This window comes from Odocoileus virginianus, chromosome 12 (genome assembly GCF_023699985.2).
Source record: "Odocoileus virginianus isolate 20LAN1187 ecotype Illinois chromosome 12, Ovbor_1.2, whole genome shotgun sequence".
Classification (NCBI taxonomy): Eukaryota; Metazoa; Chordata; class Mammalia; order Artiodactyla; family Cervidae; genus Odocoileus; species Odocoileus virginianus.
Window position 1 is genome coordinate 68,066,899 of NC_069685.1, and position 16,298 is coordinate 68,083,196.

The window sequence follows — 16,298 nt, forward strand, 5'->3', positions numbered from 1 at the left end:
AAGGACAGAGGAACAGGCGTGACCAGCTCGCAGACCTCCCGGGCCCTCCGCTGACCGCGGCACCCGCCAGCTCACCCCAGCCTCACGGCCCCCGTGCAGGCCCAGCTCAGAGGTGGATGCTGGGGCCCGGACAGCTCGGGAGGCCCCTCTGTGGCCACAGGCATGGCCCGGCGGGCCCAGGGCGCCAGCGCACAGGGAGTGGGAAGCTGCCCTGCGGCCGCTGGGCGCCCCTGGAGGAGGGTCAGCCCTGGGCTCGGCTTGTACCAGCGTGGCTGGGCCGGGGGCGTAGGCACACCTCAGAGACCGCCCCCCCATGCCCATGACAGATGGGCAGACCACAGCCCCGCGAGAGGAGAGGTCAGCGGGGTCCCGGAGCTGGCCTTCGCCTGCCTAGCGCCTGTCACACCAATGACACAGCAGCAAGCTGAGTTGCCAGAACAGTGGTCAACGCGGGTGGTAGGCCACTGCAGGCCACGTGTTTTTAAGCTGGACTGAGAAACTGTGACGATGCCTTCTACGGCAGATTCTGGGGAGAGGTGGGAGCCAGGCTCGCCTCTCTGCTGACCCCGGAAGCCTGGGGGCTGGCGCAGTGTGCCCTGTGGGACTGCGGCGACCTTTGTCCTCCTGCCTGACTAGCACCTTCCCTGCCCCTGTCCACCAGTGAAGACCCCTCACAGCCCCGCCCAGACATTGACCCCAGCGTCCTGAGTCCCAGGTGCGGGCTGCTCTTGGAGGGAGGGGACATCTAGCAGGAAGACAGGGACAGACGCACCGTCCAGAGACCACCTCGCCTGTCCCGGGGCAGGTGTCCAGGCTGAGCCCCCCAGGAGGAGCCCCGGGTGGGTGGAGGGATGGAAGGGCAGGAAGCAGGTGGAAGGGAGCGCAGGGGAGTGGTGAGGAGACACGTGGATGCTGAAGGGGGGGCCGGGGGGGTCTATAGGGGGCAGCTCGGGGAGGAAGGGAGGCTGGCCACAGCAGGGCAGAGACAGGCAGCCGGGGGCTGAGTGGGTGGGAAGGAGTGAGGCGGAGACACCCCCCGGGGGCTCCCAGCCAGCCGGGGCGGCAATGTGGCCAGCACTCGCTCCCCCAGGAGGGCGCGGGCGTCCAGAAGGACTGGGGGGACGCTGACTGTCCCCCGAAACCGTGCCTGCACTCGGGCGTCCGTCTTCGTGCTGAGCCAGCCACTCCTCCTCCTCACAGGCCTGGCCAAACCCGGATCCAGAAATCAAATTATGGGGATGGAGTCCAGTCTGGGCTGAGGAATTAGAGGAATTTCCGATGGGTCAGGCCGGCGGGGAGGCGGGCGGGAGGCTGGGGTTCTGGGGCCCTCCCCTCACAGGCCCTTTGCTGGCGCGCTGCCCAGTGCCCCCGACCTCCGTGAGGGAAGGACAGGGCTCTGCTTCCACACCAGCCCCTTCCCCTGGGCGGGAGGGGAGTGGGCCACAGCCCACTGCCTGGGAGGGTGCCGTGTTGCCCCTGGCCCTGCAGGGGCCTGCCTTCACCCGGCCGCCTTGCGGGGGCCAGAGGGCGCCCTCAGCCCTGGGGAGAGCTGCTGGCCAAAGCCACGAGGATGGCACGGGGCCACGGCCAGGCGGGGTCTGCATCCGCCCATCACGGCGAGGCCCACGGGGTCACCTGGCATTGGTGCAGGGCTGGGGGCAGGCCTAGGCAGGAAGAGACTGTCCTCGACCATAAGGCCGTGGAAAAAACTGCAGAGGAAAAGGGACCGGCTTGCCTTCACAGGAAAGAAGGGTTTCTGAACATCCAGAAAAAGTGCCCCGGGCCGAGGTTGTGCCTGGTCCACCGACAGGAGCGAGCGCTCAGACAGAGGCCGGTGGGCCACATGCCCACTGCCGCGGAAGCTGGGCAGGCACGTGGGGACACACGCCACCGCTCTCCACTGTTGCATGTTTCCAATTTTCCACGATAGGCAGTAGGAAGAAAAACACAAAACCGAGATACCGTCGACATGTGGGGACCACGGTTTCACAACGTCCAGTAGACAAGTGGTCCCCGCCATCTACACGGTGCCTGGGAGTCGGCAGAAGCCGAGCCCAGCCCAGGAGTGAAAAGGGCACCTGCCAGGTGTGCTGGGCTTCCCTGGGGGCTCCGCAGGTAAAGAAACTGCCTGCAATACAGGAAACCCTGGTTCGATCCTTGGGTTGGGAAGATTTCCCTGGAGAAGGGAAAGGCTACCCACTCCAGTATTCCGGCCTGGAGAATTCCATGGATTGTATAGTTCATGGGGTCACAAAGAGTTGGACACAACTGAGTGACTTTCACTAGACCCTACTAGACCAGGTGTGTGGCCCAGCGATGCTGTGCGAAGGATGAGTGCGGAAGTGGTCACATGCATGCACGTCAGCACACACGGGCTGTGGTGGGGCTCGGGAGGGGTACAGGAGCCGCTGCAGGAAGCAGGCAAGGGCTGGGAAGGCGGGCGCCCTCCCTGCAGCAGCCTGGCCGGTGAGGGCGGGGGCCGGAATCTCGCCCCAGGGCCCCGAGGGAAGCAGCCAGGTCTTCAGGGAACTGGGTGTCAGGCTGGACGTCAGCTCTGCCCAGCAGAGGAGGTGCCCCGCCCCCACCTGGGCCAGACACTGCGGGGGTGGGAGATGGACACAGATGGCCCCTCGGTGACCTCCTCCTGCCCCCAGGCCGTCCCCATGAACACCCAGGAGCACCCACTAGCCACACAGAGGATGGCCGCTCTGGGAAGGGGCCATTCCTGAGGGGTTCCTGCCCTGCATGAAGGGGACGCCCGGGGCCTGGGCAGCACTGGCCAGCCGCAGAGCAGGGGGCTGCTGGACGGGCAGTCCGGGAGGAACTGAGGATGTGAGGGGCGGTTGCAGGAGGCCTGGAGGCAGGCTAAGGTGGAATGCTTTCTGGGGCATGTGGAACCTGAGGTCCAGCATCCAAGAGCCTAGGGCTGGGTCCAGGGCCGGGACCTGGGAGTGGCCAGGTAGCCGCAGGTTGGACACAGCAGGGACAGGCCTGGCCCTGGCCAGAGGGTGGGTGAGCGTGGCAGCTGCTGGGATGGGAGGCCTGGGCCACAGGGAGCCCCTATTAGACCCCAGAAGGGTCTTGGTCTGAGATTCCTGCTAGGGTGGGTTACAGATTCGTGCTCCAAGTCACAGGGGCCTTGCCGCTCTGGGGAGACTTGGTGGACGGCTGCCCCCTGCCGCTGCCCCAGACTCTGGGTGCATCACAGCCCAAAGGTGAAGCCTGACAGGCTCCGAGGGGGTGCTGGGCACCCAGGACCCCTCCCCACGGTGTCTGCAGCGGCCAGTCCAGGGCTGCCCCAAGGGCAGGACAGGGCAGGGCACGGAGGCATGGGGCTGGCGGGCACACTACTCTCTGCACCAGCGGCCCACTCCCTCCAGCCCGGCCACGAAAGCAGAGCCCATGGTGGGCTGCGTGGGGGAGCAGCCTGTTGCCTGCATCACCTTCCCCAGGGTCCCCCACCACCATTCCACCCCGGGAGAACCCCTCCGCACCGTGCTATGGGGTGGGCACCAGGCCAAGGCATTCCTGAGGAGGGACCAAACCTGGAGGGTCCCGCTGGCCCCCAGGCCTGGGAGCCCAGTTCCTGCCCCACAGCCAAGAGGTCACTGAGACCTCAAGCCCAGCGAGGCACAGCCGGGCAGCTGTCCATCCAGGCAGAGGGCTGTGGCCCGTGTGCACCAGTGCCCTCTGCCGGGAACACCCCTTCCCCCCCAAGACGTAGGACCCCTCCTTCCCAGGCCCCATGTCACCATGGCAATGCCCAAGCTTCCCTGAGAGGGACAGAGCCTCTTTGTGGAGGCACAAAGGCCCTTTGAGGGGTGGCGGGGCTTCAGCCCCAGGGAGCCTGTGGCCAGTGAGTCTCTGGGGGACACGGTCGGGGCCCCTCAGCCCCGCCCCCGCCCCAAGGCTGCAGAGCGAGCTGGAGAGTCTGGTATCCAGGATACCACCCCCAGCACTGCCTGCCTACCCCCTTCTGCCAACCCCAGAAGGGTCCCTGGGGTGAGCCCCTGGGCCTGGCGGGGTTCCCTGTGGGGGTCTGGGGACTTCCCACGGCCTCCCCGCCTTTGACTGAAGACCTGCTCTTCCTGGATAAGGGGTGGGGGCGGAAGCAGCAGGGAAGTCCCCTGCCAGACGGGAAGTCAGGTTCAGGACGGGGTGGGGGACACAGGGCGCAGGTCTGGAGCCAGGCCAGCCCTGTCCCCCATCCCAGCCCACCTTCACCCGCCTGCCCCGAGGATGCGCAGCTGGGCCAGCGGGTGGCCCGGGACAGGCTTGCCGCAGCCAGGAGCTCAGGACAGACGGGCAGGAGGGGGCCTTGCCAGGGAGGGGAGATGGGACCCTCGGGGCGGTGTTGGCCCAGCGCGGAGCCCCCCTAGCGTGTTGCTTGGTCCCTGACGCCCCCATCCCTGCGGGCCTTGGCCACCCTGGCCACTGCTGACCAGGCAGTTGGCAGTGCCCCATGTGTTGGGCACCCTGCCCGGCGGCCCTCCCCGGGTGACCTCAGTCTGATCCCTGCAGCTTTGCTAACCCAGCGCCTGGAGCAGGGGCCATAGCCCTGGGGGCAGCTCGGGGCTGCACTGGTCTGGGAAGGTTGGTCCTCTGTGGGCAGACCCACACGGGGCAGGGGCGCGGGCTGCCAAGGGGCGGCCCCCATGGTCAGGGGCGGGGGCCCCTCACCCGCCTGGCTGGCTGCCCTGCCAGCATTCCTGGGAGCTGCTGACTCTTCTGGGCTCCCAGACAGGCTCGCACGGACCACTGTCAGCAGTCCCAGCACCCCCACCCCCACCCCCCACCAAGCCCAGCCCGGGGCCTCGAGGTCCTGCAGCTTGGCTTCAGGGAGGTTCCCCTGGAAGTGAGAGAGTGGGAAACGGGTCACCCATCCCCTCATCGGGGAATAACGGGGGACCCTGCAGACACCGCTCCCACAGCCTGGGCGGGTGACGGTGTCAGAAGACCCTCCAGTGGCTGTGGGCAGAGGCAGGGTGGCTGGGTCACCCGGGCGTGAATGAGCGGGTGACCAAGCAGACCTCGCCCTGGGAAGGGGGCCCCGGGCCCTTCCAGCCTCACCCCAGCCCACAGCATCTAAGGGCCCCACTGGTCTGCCCTTGCCCAGGGTCCCATGTGGCCTCCAGCCGGCACCGGCCCCTCCCGGGGGCCCTGGAACCCCCACCTCCCCCCACAAGCTGATCTGGATGCCAGTTCCTCTGCTCCAGACCACCCTTCCCCCTCCCCCAGGATCCTGGGAGCCAGACCGGTGCCCGAAGCCCAGGGGTGCCCATGGCAACAGGTCCAGACACCAACAGCCTCCAGCCAACAGTGCAGTCTCATATTTTACATGCAAACGCCCCAGCAGGGGCAGGGGGCTCCACCCCACCCCATCCAGTGCAGACTCTGCCCCCTCAACCCCGCCTCTCCTCAGTGCCCCTGCCTGGCTCCCCGATCCCCCCACCCCATGAGACCGAAGTGGGCGTGTGCCCTGGCCTCACCAGCAGGATGTGGATCGCTGCGGCAGGCCGACTGGCAGTTTGGGGGCCTCCTCGAACCCCCCTGCGGGCACACGCCTGCAGCCACCCACAAGGTCATGCGCACACACGCCCGTCCACGCTGTGCGGCTGTGAGCCCACCAAGCTGCCCTGAGCGGCCTTGCCTGCCCTGGGGAATGGGTGGTGGGTGGTCTCTGACATCCGTGTGCTGGGGGAGGCAGGAGTCTGGCTCCTGGAGGGTTGGGCAGACCCATGAGGCCTGGCCTGCAGTGCCCAGCCTTGGTCCACACCGGAGGTCCCTGTGACGGGAGGGTGGGTGTGGCCGGGCCAGGACCCTGGACAGAAGCCCTGGGGCAGCAGAGACCCCAGCGCCTGGGGCCACCCCTGCCGCCCCAGGGCCCCAGAGAGCTGCAGGTAACTGATGCAAGCCTGAGGGAGCTGCTGATACACGTCCTTGAGAGGTGAACGATGACCTTGATCTGATGAACTGGGAACAAACTATAAGAAAGACTGATCATGGACCCTGCGGGGATTTGAAGAAAAACACAGTGGAGGCTTGGTGGCCAGGATGCTGTCCGAGGCCACGAGACACAGACCAGAGGCATACCTGCCAAACCGTGGAGAACAACCCAGAGCCGTCAGGATGGAGGATGGCGGTGGTGAGACTGGGATGCCGGGGCCACGGCTGCCGGCGCAGGGGGTCCCCGAGAGACCCCAGATCCGGTTGGGAGCCGCCCCACAGAGCAGCCTTCAGCAGGGCTGCGGGGGTGTGGCAGGCCTGAGCTACCCGCCCAGGAGGAAGCCGGGAAGGCTGTACTCGCACCAACGGGGCCGCACAGTGTGCTCTCCCCGGGCTCTGCGCCCCGGCCGCCAGGCTGCCGCCCCTCCTCAGGCCACCGGGAGCTGGGCCACCCCAGGGAGCACCAAGGGGTCCACAGTGCCCCCAGGCAGTCTGTGATGTTGGCACAGCCCCCAGTGGCCCACCCACCCTATTTGCAGACAGACGCTCCTCTACGGTGAGGACCAGCTGACAGCTCTGCAAACAGGCACCTCCCTTTCTCCCGTGTCTCGATATCTCGAGGGTAAACACAGCTCTGGACGTTCTAAGGAAACATCGGGCAGCGTTCCCATTGTCAGAGCCAGCATGCCACCCAGGCCCCGTGTGCCCACCTGCACACTTTACCCCCACCCACGGCCCAAGGGCGCCAGGCTCTCCCTGCTGGGCACGAGCAAGTGGAGGCCCCAGAGGACGGGCTGCCAGCCGGCTCCCAGTCTCGTTATCTTGCAAAATGCAGAGAGCAGCAAGTACATTCAGACAAATGGATGGCCTAATTAGGATTTCACGGAGAGTGAAAATATTTTGAAAAGAGAAAGTTTAACTAAAGGCATATTTGAAATACCAAACTCATCGATTGCAAACGTCAACCAGGGCTCTCCCCAGAGCCGAGCACAAGGCCGAACTCAGGGTGGAGTGGACGACGCTGGTGCCCTGCGGAGGGTCACACCGGGCTGGGACGGGCACAGGCTCCAGGCCTGGGGAAGGAAGCTGACAGACTGGTCCAGGCTGGGAGTAGAGCAGAGCACCCGGGTGACAGGCAGAAGCTGATTGTGGTTGGCGGGGCGAGGCCCCACCCCGAGCTGAGACTCAAACAAGCAGGTGTGGGTGCAGCTGGCGCTGCATCCACTGGAGGTCACAGGCGTGCCAAGCCCACACCTAGAGGAGACCCACACACTCCCTTGCAGGCCTCCAGGGAGCGGGAGAGCCTCGGGGGACCGCCCAGGCCCGCCCAGCCACAGGCAGCCGCATGCTCAGAGGCGGGACGCCGCAAAGGGGGCCCGCATCACTGTGGGGGCTTCCGAGAGGCTTCCCCACAGCAGGGACCTGTTCTCCGTCACCAAGGGGGCTCAGAGGGGCTGGAGACTAAGGGAGACCAGAGTGGGACTTGCGTGCAGACGGGCCAGCATGGTGGGGCGTGGACCAGCCCAGACCCACGGGGCCAGTTTGAGGCCGCCCAGGACTGTCCCACAGAGGCTGGTCGGCTGGAGCTGCCAAGGAGGACCCAGGGGTACTGTTTGGGGGTTCCACTGACAGGACACGTCGCTCAGGTAACAGGTCACATACAACTGTGTCAACCAAGATCGGCCCTCGCCTCCCATCTGCATCAACGCAGACTCCAGGTAGGTGAAATCTCGGGTGTGGACGCCGACCTGCAAACACCAATGGGCTGGACGAATGTGAGCTCGCCCAGCCATGCTCAGAGGACACGCGTGGGATGTGGAACCGTTGGAAGAAGAAGACTTCCACAGCTTCCGCGCAGAATGTGCAGTTTGAAACTTTCTCGAATGGAAAGTCACCAGCCACAGGCAAACACTGAAAGGCTGTAAAAAGCCCGCCATGGCCGATGCCTGTGGCCCTGACCCCAAGAGGCCCACAGCCTGGACGGGGTCAAGCCTCCTCATCCCGACCAAGCAGGCCCCGCGCAGCCCCGCGACCTGGCCACGGAGACGCTCGGTTGGTGTTCTCAGAGGCCGCCACCCTCCGTGAGTCCAACGGCGCGGCAAACAGACCGCCCAGCCACGTGGGCCCGGGGCCCCCTCTGCCTCTGTCCCTGCCTCCTTCCCCGGGCACTGCGCCCCATGCCCCTGGAGCTGTCACCGCAGAGGAGCCCTTGAGGCAGGGCTGACGCACGCCGGGCACAGCCCCTCCCCCCGACCATGGCCCGGCGCGGCTGTGTGTGCTGGAGGCCACCCGGCCCCGAAGGACAGAGCCTCCCGCGGCACGTGGGCCCGTTGCCCGTCAATGCTGGCGGCTCCAGCCTCTCTGGTTCAGCAGGAGCTTCCCTGAATAGGAGCGGAGCTGGCGGCCTGTGCAACATGTGGGCGCCGACCTGCCGGGCGTCCACGTCAGGGCAGCGCAGACCTGCCCTTCTGACGTCCTGGTGGGTTGTCCCCAATGTGGGGGCATCCCACAAGCCAGCATCTGTGGTCCACACCCAGCCCACCGGTGGATTCAAGCAGGGCTGGCGGGAGGCCTCACTGTCCACCCCGGGGGCTGCGCCCACCTGGGCTGAGGCTGACCAGAGGCGCACACACATACTCAGGCCACAGCCTGTCCTTCTGTTGACCACAAGCCACCCTGCCCACCACCCATGTGAGGATGGAACGTCCCCGGGGAGGTCAGCACGTCCAGACACCCATCGGCAGGCTCTTCATCCAGCAGGGAGCCAGAGGACACCTGCTGAGGCCAATCTGTGGGGTCGAGTCCCTCCTGGACGGGGTCAGACCCCGGCTGGTCATCCCGGCCCAGAGGCATCCCACGGTGCGCCGACAGGGGCCCGCCCCACAGGACCGTGAGCACGTTCTCGTCCCCCCTCCCACTGGGTCTGTCGCATCCACACTTAGCATTGGCCACCTGGCGTTTCTAATGCTTCTGACTATCCTTCAAAACCCAGTGTTCAGAGATGTAAGTGGATAACGTCTCCGGGTTCCCAAGGCTGGGCGTGCTCTGCTATGATAAGCTCCCACGCCAGGGCCAGTGCAGGGGTCCGCGCCCCACCTCCCCAGGTCCCCTGCGGCCGGCCCCATCCGCGGGCCTCCCAGGCAGGCGGCGAGCCTCCAGGCCTAGACCAAGGACCTTGGAGGTGCCTGTCTCGGCCAGGGGGCTGGGGACACCTCCCCTCCACCTGTGTCCAGGCCTGGGGACACCTCCCCTTGGGCTTGCATCTAGGCCTGGCAATACTGCTGAAAAAATGAAAAACAGGGTGGTACAGACAGGCGGGAGGCCCCTCCAGGGATCACAGTGACAGGAGTTCTCCCCCCGGGTCTGCAGTGTCACCCAAGTGTTCCAAGCCTCCATCCAGCCTTTCCTTGTGGACATGGATCATTCGGGGACCTGAGGGTGCGGCCTTCTGTCTCCCGGCAGCCCCTTCAACAAGGGGAAGGGCTTCCAGTCAGGGCAGGATTGTGACAGGAGAGCAGGAGGCCAAGGCCACAGCCAAGGAAGAAGGCGGGGCGGGGGGGGGGGGGTGAGTGCTCGAGCCAGGCGTGTGTGTGCGCACGCGTGTACATGTGTGTATGTGAGTGCCTGGGAGTGAGGCGTGGTTGGGAGTCTGCCTGCCCGTGGCAGGACCTGCGGCCCCCACCCTGAGGTCAGGAATCAACATTTGGTCCGAATGTGGTTTGTCTGGGGCACGCCTGCTTCTGGCTTAAGTGTTGACAAAGACCTCGTCCCACGAGAACAACGTGTCTTTATTATCAGTCCTAATAACCACCCAACTGTAGGAAGAAACCCACCTCAGGGGCTCCAGCAGGCCAAGAAGCCACCAAAGCACAGGCAGCCCAGGGTACAGGCCAGTGTGGGGGTGGGGTGCGTCTTCAGGACGAGAAGGACCGAGGACCGGGAGGGTCTGGATGGTGCACGGTGGGCGTGGACCTGGGCGGGGTCTGCGTGCCCAGGGCGCCTCGCCTCCGCGGCGCTGTATGCTGGGGCACTGGGGGCAGAGTCTCATAAGAGCCAGACAGATGGACAGACAGATGGACAGACAGACGGGCAGGCCTGAGACCTGAGGGCAGAAGCAGCAGTAGGGCTTGTGCTGCAAGGCTGAGGGTGCCTGTCACAGGGAGCCCTCCTCAGCAACCCTCAGAGCCAGTGGGCGGGCTCGGGGTTCCCTGTGGAACAAGGACCCTGCACCAAGAGCCCGGGGGCCGAGGGGGCTGCCCCCGCCCCAGAAAGGCCTGCAGTGTCCCCGTCTCGGCAGGAGCCGTCTGCACAGGCTGGCCAAGAGCCACGACAGCAAGCACAGACGGGAGATGCCTGGCAGTGAGAGGGAGCCCCCATAGCATGATCCCAGTCCAGAGGGGTGTGGGGCTCGGGCTGGGGGGCGGGGGATGGAGGGATGGGGCTCGCGCTGGGGGGCAGGGGGATGGAGGGATGGGGCCTGAGCTGGGGGGCTGGGGGATGGAGGGATGGGGCTCGGGCTGGGGGGCAGGGGGATGGAGGTGTGGGGCTCGGGCTGGGGGGCGGGGGATGGAGGGATGGGGCCTGTGCTGGGGGGCTGGGGGATGGAGGCAGGGGGCTCGGGCAGGTGGGATGGGGGGAGGGAGGGATGGGGCGCGGGCTGGGGGGCGGGGGGATGGAGGGATGGGGCTCGGGCTGGTGGGATGGGGCCCAGGCTGGTGGGATGGGGGATGGAGGGATGGGGCCTGAGCTGGGGGGCAGAGGGATGGAGGGATGGGGCTTGGGCTGGGGGGCTGGGGGATGGAGGGATGGGCCCCAGGCTGGTGGGCAAGGGGATGGAGGGATGGGGCTCGGACTGGGGGGCGGGGGGATGGAGGGATGGGGCCTGAGCTGGGGGGCTGGGGGATGGAGGGATGGGCCCCAGGCTGGTGGGATGGGGCCCAGGCTCGGGGGTTGGGCCCAGGCTGGGGGGGGGGGTGCCCAGGCTGGGGGGCTGGAGGGATGGTGGATGGACGGATGGGGCCCAGACTGGGGGGATGAGGGGATGGGGCCCAGGTTGGGGGTAGGGGGCCCAGGCTGGCAGGCTGGAGGGTTGGGGCGGGGGATGGGGGGAGGGGGGCTGGGGGCTTGGGCTGGGGGTAATAGGCAGGCAGCTCTGGGCCATGGAAGGTGGTGAGGAGCCCGAGCTTGCCCTGCACTTAGCCTGGAGTCCTGCTCCACCACAGAAATCCTGGCCAGCCCCTGCTGGCCGCTGGTCACTCTGTGCATCTTGAAAGGACCCCCTTTGGTTGCGCCCTCTGTGCCACCCGGGACACTGAGGCAGAGAGGCACGGCCTGGTGTCGAGTGGCTGGCGCTGAGGCCTGGCCTGGACCGGGGGGCCATGCATGACAGGATGGCCACTGGGAGCCCGGCTCCAGCCTGCTCCCCCTGCTGTGCCCAGTACCCAGGGGCCTTGCCCTCTCTAGCTCCCCACCCTGGGCAGGGGGCCCAGACAGAGCAAAGCTTCAGTGAGTGCCTCTGGGCACCTGGGAAAGGGCCGCCTCACCCTCGCCTGCACCGGGCGGGGTGGGGGGGGGGGGGGGGTGCTGGGTGGAGCCGCTCTTGCTGGCTGCGGCGGCCCCGGGCGCCCTCTGCTGGCCGCACTCAGCTTGTGCCTGCTCTGCGGGAGGGCGCCGGCCATTCAGGGTCCGCCAGGGCAGCGGTTAGCGCGGTGCCTCCCACACCCAGGGAGGGGCCCCGCGAGTGATATGGGTGCCCCCCAGCTCCCGACAGGCCATCTGTGCAGCCCCCCAGGAGGGGGCTCCCGACCCCGAGTCCCCCTGCTCATTCTTCTTGGACCTGAGTCTCGCTGGTTCCTCTCTGACCTCGAATTCCCCCAGTTCGTCTCTGGCCCCGAGTCCCCCCGTAATTCTCTGGCCCCGAGTCCTCGCTTACACTCTGACTCTGGGGTTCCTGCTGAGTGGCTGACACCTCATCTGAGTCTTGACGGATGAGGCAGCAGGGGAGCAGGTGCCCAACTGAGCCACCACTGGGGAAAGCCCCGGGAATCCTGGCTACCTCCCACCTCACAGCACCTACCCCAGGACCCCCACCCCCCACTGGCTCTGGTGGGCTGGGGTCTCCATCCACCCCTTGGCTCCTCTTGGAGGTGGAGGATCTCACTGGTCGCCCCGGGGTGGAGGGGAGGGAACCCACCTCAATCCCGTGCAACACAGATGGGGCTGGTGGTGCAGCCCCCGAGGAAACCGGGAGACGCAGAGGGACTCCTGGGACCGAGAAGTGACCTGAGGGGCCACCCTGGGGGGAGGCATGCGGCCCAGGCTGGGTTGAGGGGCAGCTCTAGCCTGGCAGGACTGAGGGCGGGCCCCACTCCTCCAGGAGGCATGTGGTTAGCAGGCATCGTGCCCCGCCATGTTGAGAGCGGGGTAGGGGCTGGCCGGGCTGTTCTTGCGGGACCTCCTCCCCAGGCCATGGCCAGACCAGAGTCCTGAGCGCAGTGCGTGCTCTATGCCTGGCCCTGGGCTGGGTGCCAGTGGACCTCAGACTCGGGGGTGTGGGCAACGGGGGAGAGACAGGGCACTGTGGAAGGGACGAGCGAGGCTGCGGGAAAGCACAAGTGCCAGATTCACAGCTCCACACGCTGTGGCTGAACCCCAGACCCAGACCACCTGCTCGGGAACTGACTGCTGTAGGTCCAGATACACTGAGGCAGGGCAGATGGGACCTGCTTGGGCCCGGCGGACCTCCGGGAGCCTAGACCCCGAGGCTCCCAGTGCTGGGCTGGGCATGCCCTCACTGCGAGGACGCCCCTGGGCTCATAGACCCTCACCTGGTGTGTGCCCTGCACGGCGACTCGGGTGACCTGTGAAAGGGGTGTGTGGGGGGGTTACACAGGGAATGAGACCCTTGGAGCAGCTGTTCTTGTTCCTAAACACCTTTGGGTTAAAGGGAAAGGGGCACGGGAGTCTCCAACTCCTGTTTTCACTGTGACACGTTGTGCAGAGGTTAGAAATGGTGACATGTAGTAACCCAATATTTATTTAAGAGCAAAAGAGGCAGGCTGGGGATCTCCGGCTGCGCGTTCAGGTTAACAGCCAATCTGGGCCGAGTCCCACTCCGGGTCGGGGGGAACGCGCCTCACACCAGCGGTTGGGGCCCCACCAGCGGGGCGCAGGGCAGGCGAGGAGGGGGAGCCAAGTTGGGGCTCCGGGCAGGGACCCCGGGCAGCGTTCCCTCCCTCGTCCTCTGGGCGGCGGGCGCGGCGCGGCGCCGGCGCCGGGGCATTCCCCGTCCCCGCCTTGCCGGTGCTTCCCGGTGGCTAGCCGCCCCGGGAAAGTTCCCCAGCCCCTGATCCGCTAGGCCGATGGAAAGTTTCCGTGGCTGCGTAGCGCCGGCCCAAGGCGCCCGGTCGAGTAGGGCGGACACGGCTCAGGTTGCGCCGCGACCGGAAGGGTGCGCGGAGCTAGGCGCACGGCCGGCCGGGCAGGACCCCAGGCCGCGCACAAAGAGACCCGCCCCCGCCGGTCCGGCATCTCGCGCACCGCGGCGCGGTGCGGGTGGAGCGGGGCCGGCCTGGATCCCCGGCACGGACCGTTGCCCAGACCTCGATTCCGGCCCCTGCCCTGCCCGCAGCCCGGATGCCGGCCCCGACCCCGACCCGGGTTCCCGGCCGGAGCCTACCTGGAGCGCGGTTGTGGGCGGTGCCGCAGCACGGCCCCCGCCCCAGACGGGCGTCCGCCTGTCCCTCGGCGCGCGGCGTCCCCGGGCGGGCGCGGGTGACCGTCCGGGGGCCTCCGATTGCGCCGGTGCGGGGCGCACCGTCAGCGCCCCGCGCAACCGGGGCCAGCCCTCCGCCCCTTGCTCCTCCGGTGCGCAAAGCCGGCCTGCCGGCGCCGCGACCCTCGCCCCTCCCCGCCGCCGCCACTGTTCTCATTGGTCGGGAGGCCCGGCAACCGGCGCCGATTGGACGAGCGCGGGGAGACGCCGGCTTGCCATTGGGCGCTGGGGGTGTCCGTCTCTGCCGACCACGGCCCCTCGTGGAGCGGCGGAGGCCGGGGCACCTGCCGGGACCTATGCGGCTGTGGCCCGGGCTGCCGGCCGCCCTCTCCCGGCCTCCTTCGAGGACGTACCCGGGCCATGCGGCCCGCGCGGGGAGCGGGGCAGGCCTGGAGCCCCATCCCCGGACTTGGGCCGGTCGGCCCTATCGTCACCCCCAGTTTCCCGGGTATCCTCCTCCAGCGCCTGCTGTTGGCTGCACGCGGCGCCCACCCATTGGCACCAGTTGTATTCCCACAGTACGCGAGGGAGCGTTCTGCTGTCCTCCCGTTTTTACAGACGGAAGACCCACCGAGGCATAGAGAGGTTTTCGCCAGCTTTAGGTCACTGGGAGGAGGCGGTGGGGCTCCAACCCAGTCCATCTGGTCGGTCTCTCACCCTCATCGCCCCAGGGCTCCCACTGTGGAGGCCCTAGTGGGTGGGACCTCTCGGGGAACAGTGGCTTTTCTCTTCCTTCAGGGGTGAATTTACGACTGCATGGGCTCCGCCCACCCTGCAGGACACGGGGACTGGCCTCCCTCTCTGACCCAGGCTGCAGATGGGGGCTGGAAAGAGTCAGAGTTCAAGGAAGGTGGCCTCTGCCCCTGGCCCACCACCACAGGGCCCAGGAGCCCCGTCTCTCCCTCTCACCCACCCTCCACCTGGCTTCTAGCCAGCTCTATAAGGCCATCCCTCGGGCACGTATGAAAAGCTGCAGGGAGAGCCAGGTTTCTGCTGGATGTTAGAAGTTCCCAACAGCTGCAACTGCTTGAGGTCAAAAGGGTGACCACACAAGGTTATGAGCTCCCATCTAAGGATGTATGTGTTCAGAGGTAGGGTGACAGGGAACCCGTGGTGGCCCTGAGACCCCCCCCACCCCGACCCATCTCATTGGCTGACAGTGGAATGAGATTTCCACCTCCCCAACCTAAGCATGGCTGCATCCCCTTTGCAGATAATGGGAAGGTGCTGGTCAGGAGGGCTTGGCCACTCGGGGTCCCGCACCTCTGGGCCCAGTGGTTTGGGGCAGATCACTCTGCGGCTGCTGCCTGTTGTCCCCCCTGGGCATGGCCACTCGCCTCCAAGCCCCAGATTCTGTTTATCCAACACTACCACCTCTCAGATGGACTGCAGAATCCAGCTGCCCAGAGGGGAATCACTGGCACCACCCAGCTTGACTCTTGCCAGGTGGCGCGAGGAGGACTGAGTGTCTCTTGCTAGGTCTGCCACCTGCTGGCCAGGAGTCCTGGGACACGGGGAGCCCAAGGACAGGGGGAGCCTTGAGACATGGGGAGCCCTGGGACACAGGGAGCCCAAGGACAGGCGGAGCCCTGGCCATTGGGGGGCCTGGGGAGTCCCTGGACAGGAGGAGTCCTGGGACACGGGGAGCCCCAGGACAGGCAGAGCCCCGGGACACAGGGAGTCCTTGCTTTCCTTGCCTGCAAAGGGCTTCTGTGGACCTCGAGGAGTAGCACAGATGAGACAGCACAACAGTGAAGTGGAATGGGCTTTTAGGGGTGTCATGCAGGTTTGAGATGGAATCATGCCTGGGGTTAATACCAGTCTGGCCCTTGCCCTTGCTGAGTCCCAGTTTCCACAGGGCATCAGATCTCCAAGAAAGGATCAGGCACCTACATCCTCACTGCAGGGTTGTGAAATTAATCCAGCCACTGCCACTGGCCACTTAATTCTGACTTCAAGCAAGTGACACAAAATTGCTCTAAGCCTCGATGTTTGCATCTGTAAAATGGAGAAATGAGAGCTGTGTCCTGGAATGCTGGGTTAGAGCACTTAGCACACTGAAGTGAAGAGCCAACTCATTGGAAAAGACCCTGATGCTGGGAGAGATTGAGGGCAGGAGGAGAAGGGGGCAACAGAGGATGAGATGGTTGGATGGCATCACCGACTGAAAGGACATAAATTTGAGCAAACTCTAGAAGATAGTGAGGGACAGGGAAGCCTGGTGTGCTGCAGTCCACGAGGTCGCAAAGAGTCGGACACGACTTAATTACTGAACAACAACAAAGCACATTGTTATGTGTGTGTGCTCAGTCCTATCTGACTCTTTCTGACCCCAAAGACTATATATAGACCGCCAGACTCCTCTGTTCATGGGATTTTCCAGGCAAGAATACAGGAGCAGAGTGAGTTGTCATTTCCTCCTCCAAGGGATCTTCCAGACTCAGGGATCAAACCAGCATCTCTTGCATCTCCTGCATTGGCAGGCAGATTCTTTACCACTATGCCACCTGGAAGCACCATTATTAGCAACCTTAATATAATTGTCATCCTCGTCATAGTTTGCTGAGGACCCATCTGG

At 66.0% G+C, this 16,298-nt stretch overlaps 1 protein-coding gene across 4 annotated transcripts in view; it reads right to left on the reverse strand.

The window, feature by feature from the left end:
* ARVCF (ARVCF delta catenin family member) overlaps positions 1-13,844 on the reverse strand; it is a 30,695-nt gene extending 16,851 nt beyond the window's left edge. For all 4 annotated transcript variants that reach the window (XM_070475779.1, XM_070475780.1, XM_070475781.1 and 1 more), the window contains exon 1: positions 13,625-13,844. The gene's annotated coding sequence lies outside the window, so the exon portion shown is untranslated. The remainder of the gene's footprint in view (positions 1-13,624) is intronic.
* Positions 13,845-16,298: the final 2,454 nt, after the last annotated feature.